At 39.7% G+C, this 22,565-nt stretch overlaps 1 protein-coding gene across 16 annotated transcripts in view; it reads right to left on the bottom strand.

Moving 5' to 3' along the window:
- LMNTD1 (lamin tail domain containing 1) overlaps positions 1-22,565 on the bottom strand; it is a 366,288-nt gene that overhangs the window by 75,226 nt on the left and 268,497 nt on the right. The window lies entirely within an intron of this gene.

The following is a 22,565-nucleotide window of genomic DNA, read 5'->3' on the forward strand; positions in this document are numbered from 1 at the left end:
ATGTTTAAACACATCAGTATATCTGACTCCTTGTGTTCACAGTCAATATGGGGACAAAGAGGTCTTTTGTATATTCACTATTGAATAAGTTCTAGAACCAGATTCACAGACTTTTTTTTTTTAAGTTAGAAGGCTCCTTAGAGATGACTTAGTCTAGTCTTTTAATTCTAAAGAAAATGAAATATATGTTGAATGAATAAAGAAAGGAATTCCATTATACTAGGCTCATAGAAGATATAACAATATAACAGTAATTCTTGCCTCAAGAAGTTGACATCCTATTAGGTAAAATGAGAAATATACAGAAATAAAATGAGCAAGAATATTAAATGCCTTAAAATGAATAAATGAATTACTGAGGTAGAGTAGAAGAACGTTCGTGTATTCATGGTGGTGTCTGGGGTGGGAGGAGGGAAATTTTCCTAGGAAAGGTAACATATAACTTGGCCATTGAAAAATGGGTAAGATTTTGACAGGAGAAACTGTAAGTGAAGGAAATTGCAAATAGGGAATAGCATGGATATGTATGAAAATTGAGAGGGAAAACTGGAAAAGTGGGTTGGTCTTGCACGCTAGCCTAAGAAAGAGCTACAGAAACTAAGAACTGCATGACTGAAGAGAATTATATTCTTGATCAACTCTATAACATTCTCACCAATGCATCCAGTTTAAAAAACAACCTCTGGTAACAGAGAATCTACCACCTCTTGAGAGTTTCTGTCCCAAAGTTGTTTAGTTCTGTTTTCTCTTTATATTGAGCTAAAGTAATTTTTCTTATAGTTTCCATTTATTTGTTCAAGTTCTAGCTCTCATGGCCACCTGGAACAAAAGAAGTCCTTTTCCAAATGGCATTTATTCAAATATTGAAGTCAGCTATTTTTTTTATTGTTATTCTTATGGCTGAAATATCTCCATTTCTTTACCCACTCATTATGTGACTTGGTCGTGGATCTTCCCCATCCTGGTCACTGTGCTCTGATTGATCTCTGTGTTTCTTACATCTCCCTTTAGCTGAAGCACCTCTATTGGACACAATTCTGATGGCATTAAGGTGCAGTGGAGCAGTCTACTACTCCTCTTTTATTCTGGACATCACAGTGTAACTGATGCAGTTTAAGGCCACCATCGTTTGGATTTAGTTTAGTGGGTGATGCAAGGCCATCAAAGGTTTTTGAGCACAGGCTAAGAGCTGGCAGTGGCTACGGTTGGATTGAAGAAAAGAGAATGAAGGCAGTCGGGCAATTATTAGGAAACTAGGGTAATGGTCCAGGAAAAAGGCTATGTAAGGCTGAATTAAAGTGGTGATTGTGCAAATGAGATAGTGAGTGATGTGAGGGGTATAGGGAACAGATGCCATGGGCTTGGCATCTGATTGGATGCTGGAGAGGGAAAAACTACAGAGACTTCCAAGGCTTTTAGTTTGGATAAAGAAAATGGTGGTCTCATTAATCAGATATAAGGAGACAGTCTCAAGGCACAACTGACTTCAGGGGAAGATGTTGAGTTTGGTTTTGGACATAAGAAATTTGAGATGGCAGCAGAGGTTAAGACTGGAGGAAAACTGGGAAGCCACCTTCCTTTAACAGTCAAAACTGTGGGAGTGGGTAAGATCCTCAAAGTAATGTCTTTAAAGAGAGAATAGAACCTTGAGAAACACCTACTTTTCTGGGCTTGCAGTAGTAGAAGAAGCAGAGAAGGAGAGTGAAGAGAACCAGTATGATGCAGCATAGGGATGTCAAGGGAGGGATAAAATTTTATCATTAAATGTCAGGGAAGTCAAGGAGAATAAAAACAGAGGCAAAGCTATCACATTTGCTGATTAAGAATGCATATTACTAAGGGGAAATTTTAGTGAGGTATCAGGGACAGAAATTATATAAGATGTTAGGATACAAGTAGGTCCTGAGGAAGAGGAGAACACAAAGGTAAATGAGTTAGAAAACATTATCAATCAAGTTAAGGAGATTAACAAGATCAAAGGAAGGTGTTTGATTGTTCTGGTGGTGGTGGGAGAGGATTGCTTTGTTTTGTTTAGGATGGGGAAACCTGAGCAAAGGCAGCGAAAGGATACAGTGAAGAGGGCGGAACTGAGAAGAAGGAAATAAGTGCATCTAGAACCCTTGACTATGTAGGTGTGTTAAGATAGTTCAGTATAAGCCCATCCATCATGTCACTCAAACACAATGGTTTGGCTGTAGCATTCAAGTATTCCATTTAAGAACATTTATAGTATATTACCATAAAAAAGAAAAATTTAATGAAAAAAAAACCCAGAATATGATTGAGAGATAAAGGACTGCCTTTCCTGCCTCCCTCTCTGTTAGTCTCTGCCTCTCTCTGTCTCTCTGTCAATCTCTGTCTCTATCTCTGTCTCTCTCTCTCACACACACACACGCCCACCCACCCACACACACACACACACAGCCATGGGCACTTCCAAAATATTTCTTTGACTCCATCTTTCCAGCAGGTGGTTTGATGAGCCAAGTTAACTACATATTTACCATGGAATTATTTCACCCAGGCAGGTAAATTAAGTAAAATGCCAGCATTTTCAGTGCTCAAGCCTGATTCTAGGTCCTCAGAGAGTAAGAGCTTTGCATTCAAAAAGTACACTAGAAGGGGACTAAATTATAAATTTTAAAAATGTATAAACCATAAATTATAATTTTATGCCAATTTGATTTCTTATTTAAATGGTTCTTTATAAATTTGAATTTCCTTTGCTTACCATTTTGGCTGTTTTTTCCCTTTATTATGTGTGGGAGAATTAAAGAGTCAATGTCTATCAATCAAAGATTTTTTCCTTGAAACAGCAAAACTTCAGTTCAGGGGTAGAGAGTGCTTATTAAGCTTGTTTTAGCAATTTAGGCTTTAACATAATTGTACCTATTCAAATGTTTTTATGTGTGTTCAATAAAGTAGAGCTTTTCCTTCCACTGCTAACCGTGAAAATAAGAAAAATACTGTGGCATTCGATAGAGACATAGCAAAATTAGATTTTTTGAGAGAAATGCAAATATTTCTTGTTAAAATAAATGAGTAAACTGCCTGAAAAAAGTATTTCATTCCCTATAATTAACCAGCTCTATCTGAGGTCTCTGAGGTCCCTGACACACACACGCGTGCGCGCACACACACACACACACACGCATTGTCAGCAGTACTGAACAACTACTAATAATTCCTGGAATACACAGTGGGTTTCACACTTCTGGGCTTTGGACAGTTTTTGTCCCTTTGCCTATAATGCTTTCTAGTTGGTATCTGCCTGACAAATTCATCCTGCTATTCAAGACTTAGCTCAAGCAATTCCATGTCTAGGAAACCTTTGCCGAGTCACTCAGGCAAAATAAGCTCTAATACATCTTACACATTCCTTGACTGCTATGGATGCTTGTTGTATGCCCAGTACCTTGCACGGTGCCTACCACACACAGGAGTGCTCCAAAATGTTTGTTGGCCAAATGAAGGAAGCACTGATGAATCTATCTGGATGTAGAGAAATGGAAAAGGGAGCCAGAGGCCTGGAGTGACTTTTTATTTGAAAGAAAAAGGAGACCCCTATATGAACAATTGAAAGGATATCATGTGTAGTAGACTGAATAATGGCCACCAAAGATATCCAGGTACTAAGCCTTGGAACCTGTGAATTTATTGGCAAAAGGGATTTTACAGATGTGATTAAATTAAGGATCTTGAGATGGGGCAATTATCTTAGATTATCTGGGTGGGCCCAAGGATGTAATCGCAAAGTCCTTGTAAGAAGGAGCTAGAGCTGGGCTGGCCCCGTGGCCGAGTGGTTAAGTTCGTGAGCTCCGCTGCAGGCGGCCCAGTGTTTCGTTAGTTCGAATCCTGGGCGCGGACATGGCACTGCTCATCAGACCACGCTGAGGCAGCGTCCCACATGCCACAACTAGAAGAACCCACAACGAAGAATACACAACTATGTACCGGGGGGCTTTGGGGAGAAAAAGGAAAAAATAAAATCTTTAAAAAAAAAAAAAAAAAAGAAGGAGCTAGGGGGAGATTTGAATAAAGAGGAAGAAGACAATGTAATGATGGCAGCAGTGGTAGAAAAGGCAATGTGATGAGGGGTCGTGAGCCAAGGAATGAGGACAGCTTCTAGAAGCTGGGGAAAGCAAGGAAACAGATTCTCCCCCTGGAGCCCCTGGAGGGAATGCAGTCCTGAAGACACCTTAGTTTCCGCCCAGGAGACTTATTTTGTACTTCTGACATCCAGAACTGTAAAAGAACAAATGCATGTTGTTTTAAGCCACCAAGTTTGTGGTAATTTGTTACAGCAGCCCTAGGAAACCAACACACCATGAAAGCCTCATTCTCTGTCTAGACTTGAGAGCGTCCTTCCCCAGCTCTGACATCGTGTCTAGAGGAGAAAGGAATCAGTATTAGCTTAGGAGTCAAAAGATCTGTTCAAGTCTTGATGCTACCAATTTCTAGCAAGACATTTTTGTCAGAATCATTGAGCTTGACTTTCACAAAGTTAAAATGATACCTGCGCAATCTATTTCATGGTGTTATGAGCATCACATAGTATAATATATATATAAGCATTATGTAAGCTGAAACAAAAATATAGACTATTATTATTGCTACTTATTCCTTTGGACTTAGGAATTGAAGGCTTCTGGTAAAATGGAAATAAGCCTCATTTGATCATTGACATTGTAGTTCTGTGCTTTGAATAATACTTGGCACTAATACTTTGTAAACAGTTGTTGAGGGAAAAAACTAATAAATGAATGCATAAGTGAAATTGGCCTATTAGAAAACAAGATGAGTTCTCAATAGGATCTTGTTGAGAATGAGTCAGAGAGAAAGTAAATATTGGGAAGAGACAAAGTATTTGGGACAGTTTAGGCCATAGGGTACCCTATAGGGGGTGGAGAGCTATGAAGCGGCTGATGTGAGAGGTATGTGTGGAGTGAGAAGTGGGGCAAGGGCAGATTCCTAAAGCTGACATGTGAAGAGCGACTAAAGGAGAAGGAAACTGAGAAGCAGTGGGAGGCCAATCAGAGAGACAGGAGGAAAATCAGAAAAGAGTATTATGACAAAGGAGAGAATGTTTCAAGATAGGAAGAAATGATTGTCACTGTTGACTTTTGACAGAGGGTTAAAATAAAAAAAGACAGAGTCAACCAAAAGTGTCCTTTGGGTTTATTGAAGTGTCATTGGTGGCCAGTGGGGTGGGGATGCTGACAAGTGGGAGTCGATGAGGGATGGAAGGGAACCACCTTCTTTCTCCGTGGGTTTTGATTGTGAAACTCCCTAAGTGTTTTCCTGGTTCTCTTCCTGCCTCATCAGCTGCCTTCTCTGGCTCCATTTCTGACTTCTCGTGCTCTTCCCTCCACGAGCCCTGATGCTTCCTACAGCTCAGTCTGTGATATTATCTGCACAGATGCGTTCCCTTGATAAGCTCACTTCATCCCAAATCCTCAATTATTGAGTCTCTGGGTGACCTTTAGTGTTGACCTCCAGCACAGCTGACTGCTCCTGAGTGCTTTTCTGGATATCCTCCAGAGTAGTCACCCGTGAACTGAAACCAAGACTAGAGTTTAATTTACCTTCCATGATCCTATCGTATGCAGTAACTTTTGTGCCCACTCTCTTTCGGATGTTTTCCTTCTAGAATTATTTTTCAGAAACCCGGAAGAGAACAGGGTGCTGGAGGTTAACTGCAGTAGAATGGCGGATTGCACTTTGCAAGCACAGCCTAGCACCTTGGGAGAGAGGATCAGAATTCAAAGTATGCTTGGTAAATAAGAAAAGTGCCCATATTAGTTTGCTAGGGCTGCCATAACGAAATACCACAGACTGGATGGTTAAAACAACAGAAATTTATTTTCTTACAGTTCCAGAGGCTAGAAGTCTGAGATCAAGGTGTTGGCTGGGTTGGTTTCTTCTGAGGCCTCTCTGCTTGGCTTGTAGATGCCACCTCCTCTCTGTCTTCACATGGTCTTCCCTCTGTGTGTCTCTGAGTCCTAATCTCCTCTTCTTGTAAGCACACCAGTCAGATTAGATTAGGGCCAACTCGAATGACTTCATTTTACCTTCATCACCTCGTTAAAGGCCCTATTTCCAAATACAGTTACATTCTGAGGTACTGGGTGTTAGAACTTCAACATATAGATTTTGAGGTCGTGGGGGGCACACAACTCAGCCCATAACAGTGGCCAAAGACAGGATGAAGCTCAGTTAAAAGGAGGAAATTTAGGTAGCAAAACAAACTCCTTGTTCATCCCCAGATGAGGATGGGCTGGGTATATGCAAATTGGGCTGGAAAAGTTCCGAGGTCCTTATGAGTAATGTGCTGACCACGAGTCAGGGATGTAACTCAGTAAAACACAAAAGCACGATTCCTGGATATATAAATAGAACAACCACAGTGGGACTTGGGAGGTAATTCAGCAATTATGCTTTGCCGTGGTCAGCAATACAACACCCTTGCCAATTCTGAACTCCAAACTAAAGAGCGATGTGAAGATTTTGGATGTGATTCAGGGGAGAACTGCATAGAAACACATATTTTTAATGATTAGAAAGTAAAGGTACTGGAATTTCTCAGCGAGGACTGAGAAATACATACATACATACATACATACACCACATCTCCTTTATCCATTCATGTGTTGATGGGCACTTGGGTTGTTTCCACATCTTGGCTATTGTGAATAATGCTGCAGTGAACATAGGGGTGCATAAATCCCTTTGAATTGTTGATTTCATGTTCTTTGGATAAATACCCAGTAATGGGATAGCTGGATCGTATGGTATTTCTATTTTTAATTTTCTGAGACGTCTTCATACTGTTTTCCATAGTGGCCACACCAGTTTGCATTCCCACCAGCAGTGTATGGGGGTTCCCTTTTCTCCACATCCTCTCCAACACTTGTTGTTTCTTGTCTGGTTAATGATAGCCATTCTGATGGATGTAAGGTGATATCTTATTGTATTTTGATTTCATTTCCCTAATAATTAGTGATGTTGAAATGATTGATACTATTTTAGACAATGTGGTTAGAGAAGGGCAGTCAAAGAAAGAAATATTTAAGGGAGGGCTCAGAGGAATCAACAACAGTAGCCAATATTTATTGAGCACTTACTATATGCCAGAGATTGTGCTAAATTCTGTATCATTTAATCTTTACAATAATTTATTTTAGAAAGGAGGAAATCGAGGCTCGGGGAAGTTAAATAATTTGCTCAGTAACTTACAGAGCTAGTAAGACTCACAAGCTCTGGCTGAGCCTTGCTTTTTCCCTAGCTGCTATTAATATTAATATTAACTTTAATAATAATGTTAATGGATGAATAATGGCCCCAAATTAATATTAACATTAATGTTAATATTAAAGTTGAGGCCCTGTTGAGTATAGGGTTTTGCTTTATTTTTAATGATTATTATTTAGGTAACAGGTGAATTTTACAGAACTCCAGTGTCCCTGTGCAATCTTGAGTACCATGTGACTCTTGGTTCCAAGGCATGACCAAGACCAGACACTTTACTGATGTCAGTCAAGCCAGAAGGCAGGTGTCTCAGTAGGCATGAATGAATGAAACCTCATGGACCAGTGGATGGGGTGCCTTTACTAGGAGAATGGGTCATTCATCCATGGTAACAGAGGGAAAGCACGGTGTACTGCCATGATGCAGGTGATGGATGGAGGTCGTGGTGGGAGCTCGCCAAAGTTCCCTTCCAGTGGTTTCTACTCTCTCAGAGAGTTAAAATAGGGGAGGGTGACAAAAAAAAAATCAGTAAAATATGGATTGGTGTTTATTTTCTTAGTGATAACATAATCTTCCTTAATGCAAAACATTTCATCATACTTAACAGGAAACTCTCATGAGGGGAAGATAGACAAGAAAGTACATCAACTGTAACGCCAAGTGATAAATAAGTAAATAATATCTCAGTGGAGGAAGTGTGAGGCCAGAGAAGGGAGTGATTTACTCTTCCTGAGCGACTCAAAGAAGTTTTACAGGGTAGGTGAAATTTGAAGCAGCCCTGGAAGGATCTGATGGTAATGAACACTGTTCTCAGTACTTACTATTCATAATGGTCCATGAGAGGCAGAGGTGGTTCTTGCCCCCATGTTATTTCCAGGTCAAGGGAGTGATGTACACGCTCACACAGCTGGCGTGTGCAGCACTGACACAAACTGGCCTAGGCTGGCTCCAGAGCCTGCTCCCCTCTCACAATCATTTCCCCATCTTAACTTTTTCACATGAATACCATCACAATTTAAAAACTGCCTTCACAACTTCCTATTTGTCCCTCTGTGGATGTTTATGCGTCAGCTGACTGCAGGATTTTACTTCAGATGGACATTTTGATTGATCTCAACCAAGCTTACCACCTGGGGTTACCAAAGGAGCTCTTAGAAAATTCCAAGACCCAGGCTGCACCCTGGAGGATTTTGATTTAATTGGTCTTGACTGGGGCTCAGGTGCCAGTGTTTTTTAGAATCATTCCCCCAGGTGATTCTAACGTGCAGCTGGGGCTGAGAATCACTGACTTAAATGGAAGAGAAGAGTTCTGAGGGGCAGATAAAAGAATTTGATACCTGCAGTACCATTGCTTTGGGTTAAGAATTTCTCCCTTAAAATGGAAATGTTCTTTGGGGTCAGAGCAACATGTGAAGTCTGTAGGAAGAGCTTAGTGGGAGTGATTTTATCCACTCTCCTTTCTCCTTGTGTTGAGACCTTCAGGAGGGGCTGCAGTAGAGCACCTAGGCGTAGAAAGGAAGGGGCCTGAGGAATCAGAGAAGCCCGGGTTGAATTGACAGGCAGGGATTTGCTCTGCTCTTAGTAAAATCATTTGACATCATTTGAATATTTATCAGTGTAACTCAGTAATGGACTCCAAGACCAAACCAACTGGTGAAATGATTTAATGATAATCCTAAATAAATTTCAAGATCATACTTTGGCTGGTGAAGTATTAAGATGGCTAGGCTGTAAGTTTCATGAAGGCAGCTGTTCTGTCTTGCTGTATCCATAGCACCTAGCACAGTACTTAAAACCCAGTAGCCATCATTAAACACTTGTTGAATGAGTGCAATTCACCACCCATCTTCATCAATGTGAAATAATTTGTTCCAGAAGAGGAAATAGGTTTGATGATTGATTCACAGTCTGTGCCATAGCATTGTAAGAACATTCTATAATTTGCTTCAATTTATTTATCCGTTTCCCTATTCAGGGATATTTAGATTGTTTCCAAGTTTTTGCTATTAAAAACTATACTGCAAAGAACACCTTTGTATGTGTTTGCCTGCACACTTATACAGGTGTTTCTGTAGAATATGTCCACAGAAGTAGAATTGCTGGGTTGGTGGTAATCTGTTTAAATACTGTTAACTAGCTTTCCAATTTTATACTCCCAATAACACACAAAATGCAAAATATAAAGGAAAAGATGATCAACTTGCCTTAAAATATAAAAATTCTGAATCACAAAATATACAGTAAACAAGTTAAAACATATGGTAGCCCTTTCCACTTCTTTCCAGTACAAGTAAGATATATAATGAACAAACTCAAAGTTCTAAGTTCACCTTTTGTAACCAGCTCATAAAATGGCTGAGAGAGACCCCCTACTTTTGTGTCTGTCTTTGCCCCGAGAAGTTATTTAGGAGAATATTCACATCTCCAGATGGTTCTTCAGGGCAGCTTGGCTGATGGTAGTCAGGCTGAGATCCAGGAAAGAATGATCTAAGACTGCAGGTGCTCATTCTGCCATTTTTCCAAAGCGAACTCCCAGCCCTGAGCGGGCAGGGCGGCACACAGGCAGCCTGGAGCCCTCCCTGGCCCATCTTCCTCTCCCCTCCCTGCTCACCCCCCAGGGACGCTCTAGTTTTGGCAAAATGGATGATCAGGCTGTCCTGGGCATAACTAATGCAAGAGAATTCTCACCAAGGTTGATCATAGGTAGATATGCCAATTCCCCCTTTTTCTGAAATGTTCATTGTAAGATTTTTGTCCTACATGGAAATTCTGGCTGAGAGTTTAACTCTCAGAGTTGGAGTAGAAGTGTCTGACTCTTCCTAAGGAATCCTTTGAACTCTGTATCTCCAAAATCTTTAGCTTTATAAATAGTCAAGAGATATGAAATAAATACATAGATGACCATGTGTATTTTATGATTTAGACTCTCCTTTAACTCTGCTTGAAATTTGGGTGCACTATCCTGAGAAAAAGAAAAAAGAGCTTAGCTGTTGCTGTAGTTTACATCTAGTTATGACAGAGCTGCTCTTCCAAGGGAAACTATGTTCCTGGATGTGATTGTAGTTTAGAGGGGATAGCAATACCTATGGCGATTTTCCATACAATGCTTTCAAAGGACATTTCAGCAAAAACAAAACAAAACGAATCCCCCCTCCCAACCCCATACAGGCCTTTTTTATCTTAACGGAACTTCGATATCTTCTGTCTAATTCCATTTCATTCTATGTTCTCAATTCTACTTTTTACAGTTAGCAAAATAAATTTTATGGATCTGTCTTCTTCTCTGTTGTTTCTCTGAAGGATGGGCAAAGGGTTAAAATGTACCGTTTCAATGTAAATACTTCTTTTTCTTCAACAGATAGGAGCAAATATACTAGCTTTTCCTGCCACAGCAAAACAAAAACTGCTGCTCCCACATGTGACTTCTCCATGTGTCTGTGCTCCCAGTACGTTCTAGCTTCTCCCAGAGCAAGTCATTCTGTTTGACTCTTCTCAGTGGCCCTTTTCTCTGAACCGACTTCCTCTCCTTGTGTTGAACATAGAAGTACTAAACTCAGCACGGCAGCTCCAGGCACCAAGTCCTCTAAGTTCTCTCCCCAAACCTAGTCGAGATTGTATTCAGCTCTAAAGCCACTGCTGTTGGCTTCCATGTCTTCATTTATTCTAAGAGTGGTCAATATTTATTGAATTCTTGTGTCAAGTGCTTTATGTGTACCATGTCATGCAGTGCTGACCAACACTGTGCAATAGATACGTGACCTCAACTTTACACATGGAGAGAAGCTGAAGGATCAAAGGGTTAAGTAACTTGTTCAAGATAGCTGGGCAAGTGGCAAGGAGGAGACTCCAACCCAGGTGAGCTGACATCAGAGACGGCGCTCCTAACCATGACCTAGGCTGCCTCCCTGTCTGCACTCTTCATCTCTGTTCCTTGCCGTAGCCAAGCTCCACCAGAGAAGGGTTCTTCTCATTTGTTCACTGAAGTATTCTGAGGTCCCAGAACAGTGCCTGAGATGTAATTAACACAAAATAAATGTTTCTTGAATGAATAAATCTCTTTGCTCATTTTTTCTCTCACTTATTCTTCATTAAACAAATGTTGATTGAACCCCTAAAATCAGGCCTTATTCTACACGCTCAAGACATAATAATGAACAAAGTCCCTCCCCTCTAGAAGATTACGTTCTTGAGGGAGGAGACAGACTAATAAATATTTAATGTCAGGTAAAGAGTTGTTGCGAAGAAAATAGGGCAGGGCAAAGGGATTATAAAATGAGGCGGGAGTGCTATTTTAGCTAGGGTAGTTGTGGAAGGCTTGGCTAAAATGGAGAAATTTAGGCGGACAACTAAAGGAGGGAGGAAATGAGTCATTTGGTTATTTAGGGGGAGAGGGTCCAAACAGAAGCAAAAGCACATGCAAAGGCCATGACCTGGTGCATGTTGAGCACGTTTCAGGAACAATGGAGGCCAGAGTAGATGGTTTGTAGTGAACAAGGAGGAGAGTAGCGAGAGAGATGGTCAGAGCAGTGGGGGAAGGGAAAGTGTTGGACTTTATAGGCCATCGAGAGGACGTCAGCTTTACACTGAGCGAGGTGGGAAACTCATTGAGCATTTTGAACAGAAAACTGATGTGATTTACTTCCATAGCAGAAGGATCTCCCTATGCGGAGAACTGTAAGAGGACAGGCGTGGAAGCAGATAGACCAGTCAGGGGCTCTTACAACAATCTGGGCTAGAGGCGATGGTAGGCCGGACCAAAATAGTAGCGATGGGGGTGATGAGAAATCCTTAAAATCGTTCAAAGGTGGTATGATTTGCTGATGGCCTGAATGTGGGATATGAAAGAAAGTAGAACAGCCCTAAGGTTTCAGTATTTGAAGGGGGGCACTTACTGACAGCTGGGGATGGCTGTGGGAGGATCAGGCTTGGGATGGCGGGGTATCAAGAGTTTAGGTTTTGAACATGTTTTTCACCATCCAGTACTGCCTTCTATGGTGAGAATATTCAGTAACGATAATGTAAGACAGCAACTCAGGGACCTCAAAATCCAAACACCCTCAGGGTATACTAAGCAGGTAGCCTGACTGTACAACTTGGCCAAATGCAAAGCAACAAGCAATGGTGAGGCCGGGGAACTAGAGAGTTCATGCGTGATCCACAGGCACTGACGTAAAACAAAAAGGTGTGCTGGTCAGTGCTGCCCTTGACCTTGAGTTTGTGACCCCTGAAAAATGATATCAGCATCATTGGTTTTCATCCACGTTGTTCTTAGGTAATCCTTATACATACCTTCTGCTAAATAGGGCATGTAGCTGAATTTCGTCGGATACAAACTGCACGTCCTGCCTGATGAATATATTCATCAATATATTATTCCTACAAGAAATATTTGTTAAGCCCTTACTGTGTGCCAGTCACAGTTCTAGAAAAGACATGACAGCAAATATAAATTACCAAATAATATTTCAAATTCTGTTAATACATCACCTATTCAGAGAGGACTGCTGACAATCCTACCTATGAAAACGAACACAACGTAGAAGTACCAAAAGGATTCTGAGAGGATTAAGTAGATGTTTGAAGTTTCATGTCTATGCACTAAAGTTTATATACTTAATTCTTAAGACGTTTTTTTAGGACCCCTTCTCTTATTTTGCACATAATTTTAACATACCTGAACATCTGTTTTTGTAGCTCAAAATAGATAAATCAGAAATAATTTGGCAGAAGAGAAGGGAAGAGCACTAATAGAGGTGGGCACCCTGAGTAGGGCTAGATGTCATAAGAAACACCACCACTTTGCTAGAGGGAAAAAGATTAAAAAAAATAAAAGCAAACACAAGAATTTTTGTTTTTAATGTGGAAGTCTGGGGAGACTTGATGTTTCCTGTATGGACAAGAGGTCTGTCAGAGCTTAATAAACCTGAAGTCTTCACTATTTAAAGCACAGTACAGTCAGGATGGTTATCTAGTAAGGTTTACATTAAACTCATAAACTCTGCTTTTAAAGGTCAGGAAACATACAATCCATTTCAAAGGGTTTCCTGGAAATGATGAATGTACACATTTCAGAGGATTTGTTTCAGGTATTTGTAAAATCCACTGACGGGAAATACCTCATTCTCCAATAATATTGGGGATCTGCTCTGATTCTGTACTCTGGCCTGTGAGCCACATACACGGTCAACAGAGACTTTAAAACACACCCTCAGACACGCTTTCCTGTTTACAGCAACTGCCTCAGACCCTCTCACGGCACCAGCCCCCTTGCTCCCATTTCCATTCCAGGGTCCAGCCAGAGTCTGCCCCAACTGCTGTGGCCTGCCCTTTGCTGCCTGCACTCATAGTGGGACCTGAGGACAGAATTCAGCTTCCTTGTGTCTGACCTTTGGTGCTCCCTGGGCTGTGGCTGCCTGTGGGCACATGAGGGGCCGCATCACATGTATGTGTGTACCCTTTTGCGCTGGGCTTGTGCACCTCAGAGCCCAACTTAACTTTGGTCCAAACTTGTCTTGTACTTGGATTGGACCCACCAGAGCTCCCATGACAATTCTTACATTCAACGTGCACGGAAAACACCTTTCACACGTGAAAAGGACACAACATCACACCGTCAATATAGATGTGGTTTAGCTGTTTCTGAGAAAGTGATCTTTCTTTTGAGATGTGGTTAACTCAAAGAATCATAAACATTAGGCTTAAAGTTTGCCATCAGTCTTAGACTGAAAACTGTCTACAAAGCTCCCAAACTCTTCCGATTTTCATGGGACTCCCTTAATTTCAGGAATATTCATTTACAAAACAGAAAACTAGGAATGGTACTCAGTCCATAGCTGTGACACAGACCAAAGCTAAAGAGCTAATATAAGGATTAAACCAATGACCTTGGCTTGTTTGAAGCAGAAAAAAAGAGCTAGCCAGCCACAGCCAGAAAGCCTGACAGAGCGCAGTTAAGTGAACAGCCCAAATCTATCCACTAAGTTTTGCAAGTTTCTAATAATGTTAATTTTTGTCCAGAGTAAAGGAGGATCAAGCTACCATTTGCATTATTCATGTGTGTGCTCTTTAGTTTAAAACTAACTACATTTAATCATGTGACCTGGGTTTCAAAACAAATCCAGACCACAAACTCACTTTTATGAAATAAGTTACCTGTATCCTCTGAATAAAGAAAAATAAAATGGCAAGCATCCCAGCAGATACACATTGTCCTTGCAACTGCACCTTCAGTTGCTATATGGAAAAACTGAGACCAAAAAAGTAAATAAAAGCAGTACAATAGCTACAATAGATCCAAGAGTGTTGGGCAGGCACATACCTACACACATAAACGCCTACCAAACACACACACACAGATCAGAACAGAGTGTTATGAGCCTACCCCTATAGCCAGGTCCTTTTCATTCACACTTACCCCTCATTTTTTCCTAGCCGACTGAAGATAAAGTTAGCATGATGAGCTCTGTTTGAATAATAACATGACTCTGATTTGACGGCAACCCTACAAAACTCCCTTAACCAACAGCTTTCAAAACTGCCTGGCCCTAAGTTTTCAACTCGTGTTTTTCAGCTCCTGAACCATACCACCTTTCCAACACAACTCAGTGGTACAAAGTAGTAAAATGATCTGACTTGAGTAATAATAAAGAACAGAATGGGCTCTGGAAGCTGGGAGATGGGTGTTCTGGTCCGAGCTTCCCCATTTATATCCCTGAAACTGGGAATACCCCTTAGGCTTCTATTTCTGTATCGATAATGGCAGGATCGTCATTGAACAATTTCTGTGAAATGGACCCTATGAACCCATGGTCCAGTCTGCTGTCTCTGAGGAGTTCTAGAACCTTCTCTGCCTCCTCCATTTGGGCCCCCAGCTCAGGTCTTTTCAGGTCCTGTTTAAGCTCTTAAATCTGCTCTTTTTAGACCTCTTTGCATACTCCTTGCGTTCCTGTCTTCATCTCAGCAGGGAGATATCCAGAAAGCCTTTTTTGACCTGGTGGCTGCCAGAGCCCTGCCTGGGCCTTGGCTTCACCCATCACCAAGACAAGCCCTAGTGACAGCCCAGAGATGGCCTGGGAGCCTGGGTTGGTACCTCTGTCTCCCTCTAGCAGGCTGGCTGTGTGCAGAATCTGTTTCCTAGAGTCATAGTCTTCAAGAGTCTGTGAATTTAAAAGTAGTAATTCAGTCTTCACAAATTGGTTATTCTTCCCATGGTTTTCTATAAATGCCCCCTCCTTTACTGAATGAAAAATAAAGTAGGGTTATACTTTTCTCTTCTTCCCTTTTAGTGTACTATATGAAAGTGTATGACAAATACTTTTGGGTCCCTCTAAACTGCTTAAGAAAAAAAGTACCAGAAAAATGACTATTCAGTTAGCCTCTCAAACTTCTAAACAAGCGATATCAAATCCTTCCTAAAAATTTTAAATAAAGGGGCCTTTGGGGATGCTGCCTGTAGATCTGGGTGCTGGTTACACAGGTGTGTTATTTGTTAAAATTAGTAGGCCTGAATATTCATGATATCTATATTTTTATATGTATATTATACCTCAATAAACATTTTTATGTGAACAGATTATGATTTTAAAATGCTGCTTATCAATAATATTTTTCCCTTAAGTAAATAATCATTATATATAGTCATTTCTATGGGAGTAGGAATTGTTATGAAATTCACGTTTTGTGAACATGTATCAAGTACGATTTGATTCATGTACCCAGTGATTCTCTAGGCTGAATTTTCTAACAGTGTCAACTGGGCCCTGAAAGATTTGTCCTTTCCCACTGAAAAGATAGTGCACGTATTATTTAAGGGATAGAGTACAATGGTGATTGGAAACCTTGTTCTGTAGTTTTTTAGCATGTGTTATGCTCTACTTCACTGTTTCTCCATGTTTATTTTCAGGACAGAGAGTTCTATGCGGTTGATAGAACTAAGGGGCAGAGGAATCATAAAAGATTACTCCCACCCAATCTGAAACCTCAAAAACATTCTCAGTGAGCTTGAACATCACTTGAGAATACATCAAACAATGGCTTTTCTTGATTAAAGAGGTTTTTTTATGATTCTTTTAAAGGAGGCCTTTAAATTCAGTCATTTGAGAAAACGTTTGATGTACTCTTGCACTGTATTCATAGAATAGTAGTAAGTAAGTCTAGTACAGAATATTCTACCCTTAAAAAAACGATCTATTCCACAGAACCCAATTATGTGCCAGAAACACCCTCACTCTACCTTTTTCCCTTTCTCTGAGCTGATACTACAAAGGGAATTCTACATGCTAACAAGAGGGTCAGATCAAATCTATTTGGCAGTGTAATCTATCCTTTTCGAGGGCCAGATTCTTTCCCTGTAACCACTGCTTATAACTGACAATGGCTTATTGTTCAACTTCTCATTGAGCGATGATGATGAGTCTGCGAAAGGCATCCATCGGGGAGGGAGGTTTGTTCCTTTTCTCTCTTTTTTTACTGAAATGGCTTTGAAAAACTCTAAGTGCGGACATTGTTGTTAAAAGGAACAGTTCCAACTCTCATGATGACTTTTTCCCCCAAAGTACTGTGTGCAATCATTAATCAGTTCTTTCCATGGGTCATTTTATGTCACAAGAGAAATGTTAACATGCCCTGAATGTCCTTCAGAAGCCAGGGGAAAAAACAACCCTAGAGAAAAGCACTGGAGAGGATCACATTTTATAAACTTAAGTTAGTGAAAATATTTTTTGGAAAGAAATCCTCTCACATCACACACAGTTCATTCAATTAAATTTTTCAGATTCCTTCTGGAATTGTGGATGATTTCTCTCATTTGGAATCACCAAAGGACACATTATCCATAAATTATCTAAATGTACATATATTTATTCCACAGTGCTTATGGTAATAACTTTTTATTGCATATATTCATGAACATGAATGAAATTGACTTGTGAAAAACATCTTGCTTGCAGCCAATTCTTATCTTTAAAAGGCAAAGGATGTTATAAAAGGTGAAATTTGAATATAATGATTGAATTGCATATATTACTTTTAAGTTGACTTCGGATAGCTAATTTTGATAAAAACCAATTTTGTGCTTTCATAATTCACCAATTTAAAATTTATATCTGTGGCTTAGAATCCACAAATAATATGGATTTTATTTTTGTTTAAGCAGTCAAACTTTATGTTCTGGAACAGGAGGCTGGAGACCCTTATCTAGCTCTGTCACACTCTAGCTGTATGGCCTTCAGTGTGATTGTAACCAACCCAAGGTTCAGTTTCTTCTTTTACAAAGACTAAAGCTCCTTCCGAACCCTAAAATTATATAATTCTGAAAAATTGCACCTCCTCCCCCAAGATGTTACGTACTAGTCCCTGGAACCTGGGAATGTGACCTTACATGGCAAGAGGGAAATTGCAGATGTGGTCCAGTTAAAAATCTTGAAATAAAGAGATTATCCTGGATTACCTAGGTGGCCTGATGTAATCACAAAGGTCCTTATAAAAGGGATACAGGAAGAGTCAGGGTCAGAGAGAAGGCTTTGTGCCAAAGGAAGCAAAGATGGGAGTTATTAGGCCCCAAGCTAAAGAATGCCAGCAGCCTCTAGAAGCTAGAAGAGGTAAGGAAGGGATTTTCCCCTAGAGCCTCCAGAAGCAATTCGCCCTGATAACACCTTGACTTCAGGCCAGTGAAACTCATTTTGGACATCTGGCCTCCAGAACTGTAGGAGAATAAATCTGTATTATTTTAAGCCACTAAATTTGCGGTGATTTGTCACAGCAGCTATAGGAAACTAATGCACCATATTAGGGAGAAGCACTTCTCGGTGGTGGTGTGAAGAGCTCTGTGGACACTCCCCCCAGTGAAACAACCATACCTCATGAAAATTATAAAAAATAACAACCACTTAAAGCCTCTGGAAATTGGTCTAAGGATACACAGAAAATGAGGAAATATTTATTTAAGAAAATCTATTAAGTCTCGTTAAAAATAGTGTCTCTGACCTTTGAGCCACAACTTGCTCCCCACCCACCAGTTAAATGTAACTGAATCTCCACTCAGCAGTGTGGCCAAGAACATGAGTTTTTTCTTTCTTTGGCCCAGTCTAGTCAGAGAAAATTCGGCAAGAAAATAAAATAAAAGACGTCCAGGTTGGAAAAGAAGTAAAACTATCTCTATTTGCAGATGACATGAGCCTCTATATAGAAAATAGGAAGGAATTCACTAAAAATCTACCAGAACTAATAAATGAGTTCAGCCATGTGCCAGGGTATACGATCAACATACATAAGTCAATTACATTCCTATCTGTTAGTCATTAATGAGTGTGATTCTATCCATTAGTAATGAACAACTGTCCATTAGTAACAAACAATCCAAAGTCGAAATTAAGAAAACAATTCCATTTACAATGGTATCAAAAAGAATAAAATACTTAGGAATAAATTTAACAAAAGAAATGCAAAACAAGTTGTAAGCCACATATGTTGCATGCAGGAATGTAAAACTGTAACTTTTCTTTGGAAAACAGTTGGCGATTTCTGAAAGTGTTAAACATAGAGTTACCTTATGAGTCTTAGATATATACCCAAGAGGTATAAACATGTATATCCACACAAAAACTTGTATATGAATGTTCATAGCAGCACTGTTCATAATAGCCAAAAAGTGGAAACAACTCAAATGTCCACTAACTGATTAATGGATAAACAAAATGTATATTCATGTAATGGAATATTATTCAGTAATACAAAGAAATAAAGTACTAATACATGCTACAACATGGATGAATCTTGAAAATATTATGCTAAGTGAAAGAAGCCAGTCACAAAAAACCATGAATTATATGATTCCATTTATATGAAATATCAAGACTAGGCCAGTCTATGGGGACAGAAAAGAGATTAGCAGTTGACTGAAGCTGCAGAGAGGAATGAGGAGTGACTGCTAATGGGTACGGGGTTTCTTTTTGGGGTGAGGAATATGTTCTAACATTATATTGTGGTGATGGCACAACTCGGTGAATATACTAAGAATCATTGATTATACCTCAATAAAGTTGTTCAAAATTTATTATTTTTCCAAGCTATCACAATTGTAACAAAATATCAGCCTATTGAAGGAGGTGTTTTTAATTCGAAGTGTATTTTAGTTTTCTTTTCTGTCGTTTACTCATACTGCAAACACTGATGGGACACCAGGAAGTGCCCAGTACTAGGCATACTTAGACAAAAAATAGTTTCTGCACCTACTCCTATGCCCGACATATAGTATGTGCGCGACAAATATGTTTTGAATGGATGGATGGATGGCCATAAAATAGGTCTGGGAAGGGTGCACAGGAAGGGAGGAGGGTTCTGTTTATACTTCTTTTTATAAAACCATATTAAGGTATCAAAATTTGAATTTTACCAAGACTAGGTAATATTTACGTCCTAATTTCCTTTCCTTTACCAATTGGGTGTTATAAACTATTACAAACTGCAAAATAAAACAGCAGTAACAAAATTATTGCCTAATATAGTAAGCTAGGTGCAATGGAAACGTTCTGGGGTTTATTGTCAGGAAAAAAACAGCTTCAAATATTGTTTCTGGCACTTACTAACAATGTGACCTGAAATAAGTTGTTTAATTCTTAGTCACGTCATCAGTTAAAGAGGAATAATGCTAACACATCCTCTACTTGATAAGATTATTAATAATATATGTATTTAGAAAGCAGCATAATGTTCAAAATATGGAAGGTATCTTTATTAAGTTTAAATGAATCTGACTTAGTTCAGCGAGGAATATAACAACTGTTTGGATTATACATGTCCACAATGGTAAACATTTCTGCTATATTACATCAAGCTTTGTGATAAACAATAAAAGAAACTTTATGGAACTGTAGAGTTTCACAGAAAATAATTTAAGGCACACAATTTAGAAATTAAACTAAATCGCTGAAAATCTGGTCCATTGAGATTTCTCTGCTTTCCCATTTTAATCTTTTCTTCACTCTCGAATAATAAATATATCATTATTACTTGCATTATTACATATAAATATAATAGGACTTTTTACTTTTTAAAAAGGAGCTTAGGATTATTTATACTAAAAACATCGTGAATTTGTAATCAGAAGTTCTAACAAACACTCATTTTCACAGCCCAAAGGCTTTTGCTCATTGCACAGTCTCCTCAGGAATCCAACTACCACGCTTCATCCAAAACTTTAAAAATATTTCCCCAGTGTTAACCAAATTAATCTCATGATTTCGATGCCATTTTAAAGATCACATATGTTAAAGAATCTAAAATTCTTTAGAATGTTTGTTTCATTTTGGCCTTGAGATACGGAAGCTTGGTATTCATAACACCCCCATGTTATAGACTGGATGTTTGTGTCCTCCCGAAATTCCTATGTTGTAGCCCTCCCCCGCACTGTGATGGAATCTGGAGGTGGGGTCTTTGGGAGGTAATTAGGTCATGGAGTTAAAGCCCCTACCATAGAATTAGCGTCCTCATAAGGGGATGAAGAGACCAGGGCTCTTTCCCCATCACGTGAGGATACAGCTGGAAGGCAGCTGTCTGTGAACCAGGAGTAGGGCCCTCATCAAGACCCAATCATGCTAGCACCCTGATCTTAGACTTCCCAGCCTCCAGAACTGTGAGAAATAAACGTTTGTTGTTGAAGCCCCCAGTCTATGGTATTCTGTGACTGCTGCCCGAACTGACTAAGACACCCCATCTCTGTTTGGCCATCTCTGCTTCAGTACTAAAGGCGCCAGAAAATGCACATTAGCTTTATTTTCCAAATATAACTTTCTTCTCCTTTCAAAAAATATAAAAACAACAAGCTTATCTTTTGATCTCCTTTTCCCTGCTCACTTCAGAAAAAATTAAAAAACATTGAGAAACTGTTTCTTAAGCATTTTTATTTTGAGTCCCAGCTACCCTAGCTGATGCTTAGTGGATTAATTTCATTCTGATGCCACATCACCAGTCTGAGCTCAATTCTAGCCAATTGGAATAATACATATACTGCCTGCAAATCAGACCTCTCAGGGCTGTATTTTCAAATGTACCATTTGGTCATGTCATGTCTATCATATATTTTCAATATTAGAGGTCAGGACACCTTCAATGATTCAGCAAATACGATGTGCCAAGCACTGTTCTAGACATTGGAAATGTCACACAAGATCATAACCTTGAAGGAAGATTAATATTCTCTCAAGAATAAGCTTCTCAAGGATCTTATATTTTGGAGGATGAGACAGAAAATAAATAAACAAGAAAATGAGCATATAAAAATAACAATTTTAGTTTGAAACAGTAAGTCAGTCATAATGGAATGAGCAAGAGAAGCCTTTCTAAAACAGATGGCATTTGAGTTGAGTCCTGCATGACAAGAAGGAGCAAGCTATGAAAAGAACTGGAGGAAAGGCATTTCAGGCAGAGGAATCAGAGAGGGCAAGGATCCTGAAAGCTTGGTGTGTTGGAGGAATAGAGGCCAGTGTGGTGTGTAAGCAAAGGAATGAATGGCACGAGATGAATAAGATAAGCAAGGGCCTGGTTGAAGAAGACCTATAGACAATAGGACGTGGGACACACAGGGAAGCGACAGGATCTGCTTTACACATTCCGTTTGAATAGCAAGGAAAATGTCTCTGGAGGCTCTGCAACAGGTTTTCCTTTCAATTCGTTGGCCAGTATTGTCTCATGCACACATTTTTATTTTTAAACCCATCACTGACAATAGGAATTGAACTACCAGGATTGGACCATGACTAAGCAAATTTCACCTAGACGTCCAATCACCCCTGGTAACTAACAATCGAGGTTTCTGCTAGCAAGGAAGAGGGAAGGAATGGCTGTTGGATAGGCTTCTGATGGAAAATACCACAGAAAATCTATGCTATCCAACTGGAGGTGACAAGTAGTCAGTTGATGATACAAGTCTGGAATTCAGGGAAGGGTGTCAGATGACATCTTCTGCATATGGCTGGTATTTAAGGTCACGGACTGGATGAGATCACTTGGAGAGATTGTGTATGGATTTAGAAGACAGTTTAGTATTCTGCTCTGGTGTATCCCAATATTTAGACATCAGGTAAAGGAGGAGAAACAAAGAAAGGATTGGCCAGAGCTAGCTGCAGAAGAATGTTTGTCTTAAAAGTTAAAAGAGAAAGATTCTCCAAGAAGGGATTGGATAATTGGGTCAGCTATTGCTGAAAGGAAGATGAGTACAATCAAAATAGGAGAGGCATTCAGAATCTAGCAATAATGAGATTGTTGGTGGCCCTGAGAAGAGCAGGTTCAGTAAATGCTTACGCAGAAGCTTGATAGAGTAA

Source organism: Equus asinus, chromosome 22 (genome assembly GCF_041296235.1).
Source record: "Equus asinus isolate D_3611 breed Donkey chromosome 22, EquAss-T2T_v2, whole genome shotgun sequence".
NCBI classification, from domain to species: domain Eukaryota; kingdom Metazoa; phylum Chordata; class Mammalia; order Perissodactyla; family Equidae; genus Equus; species Equus asinus.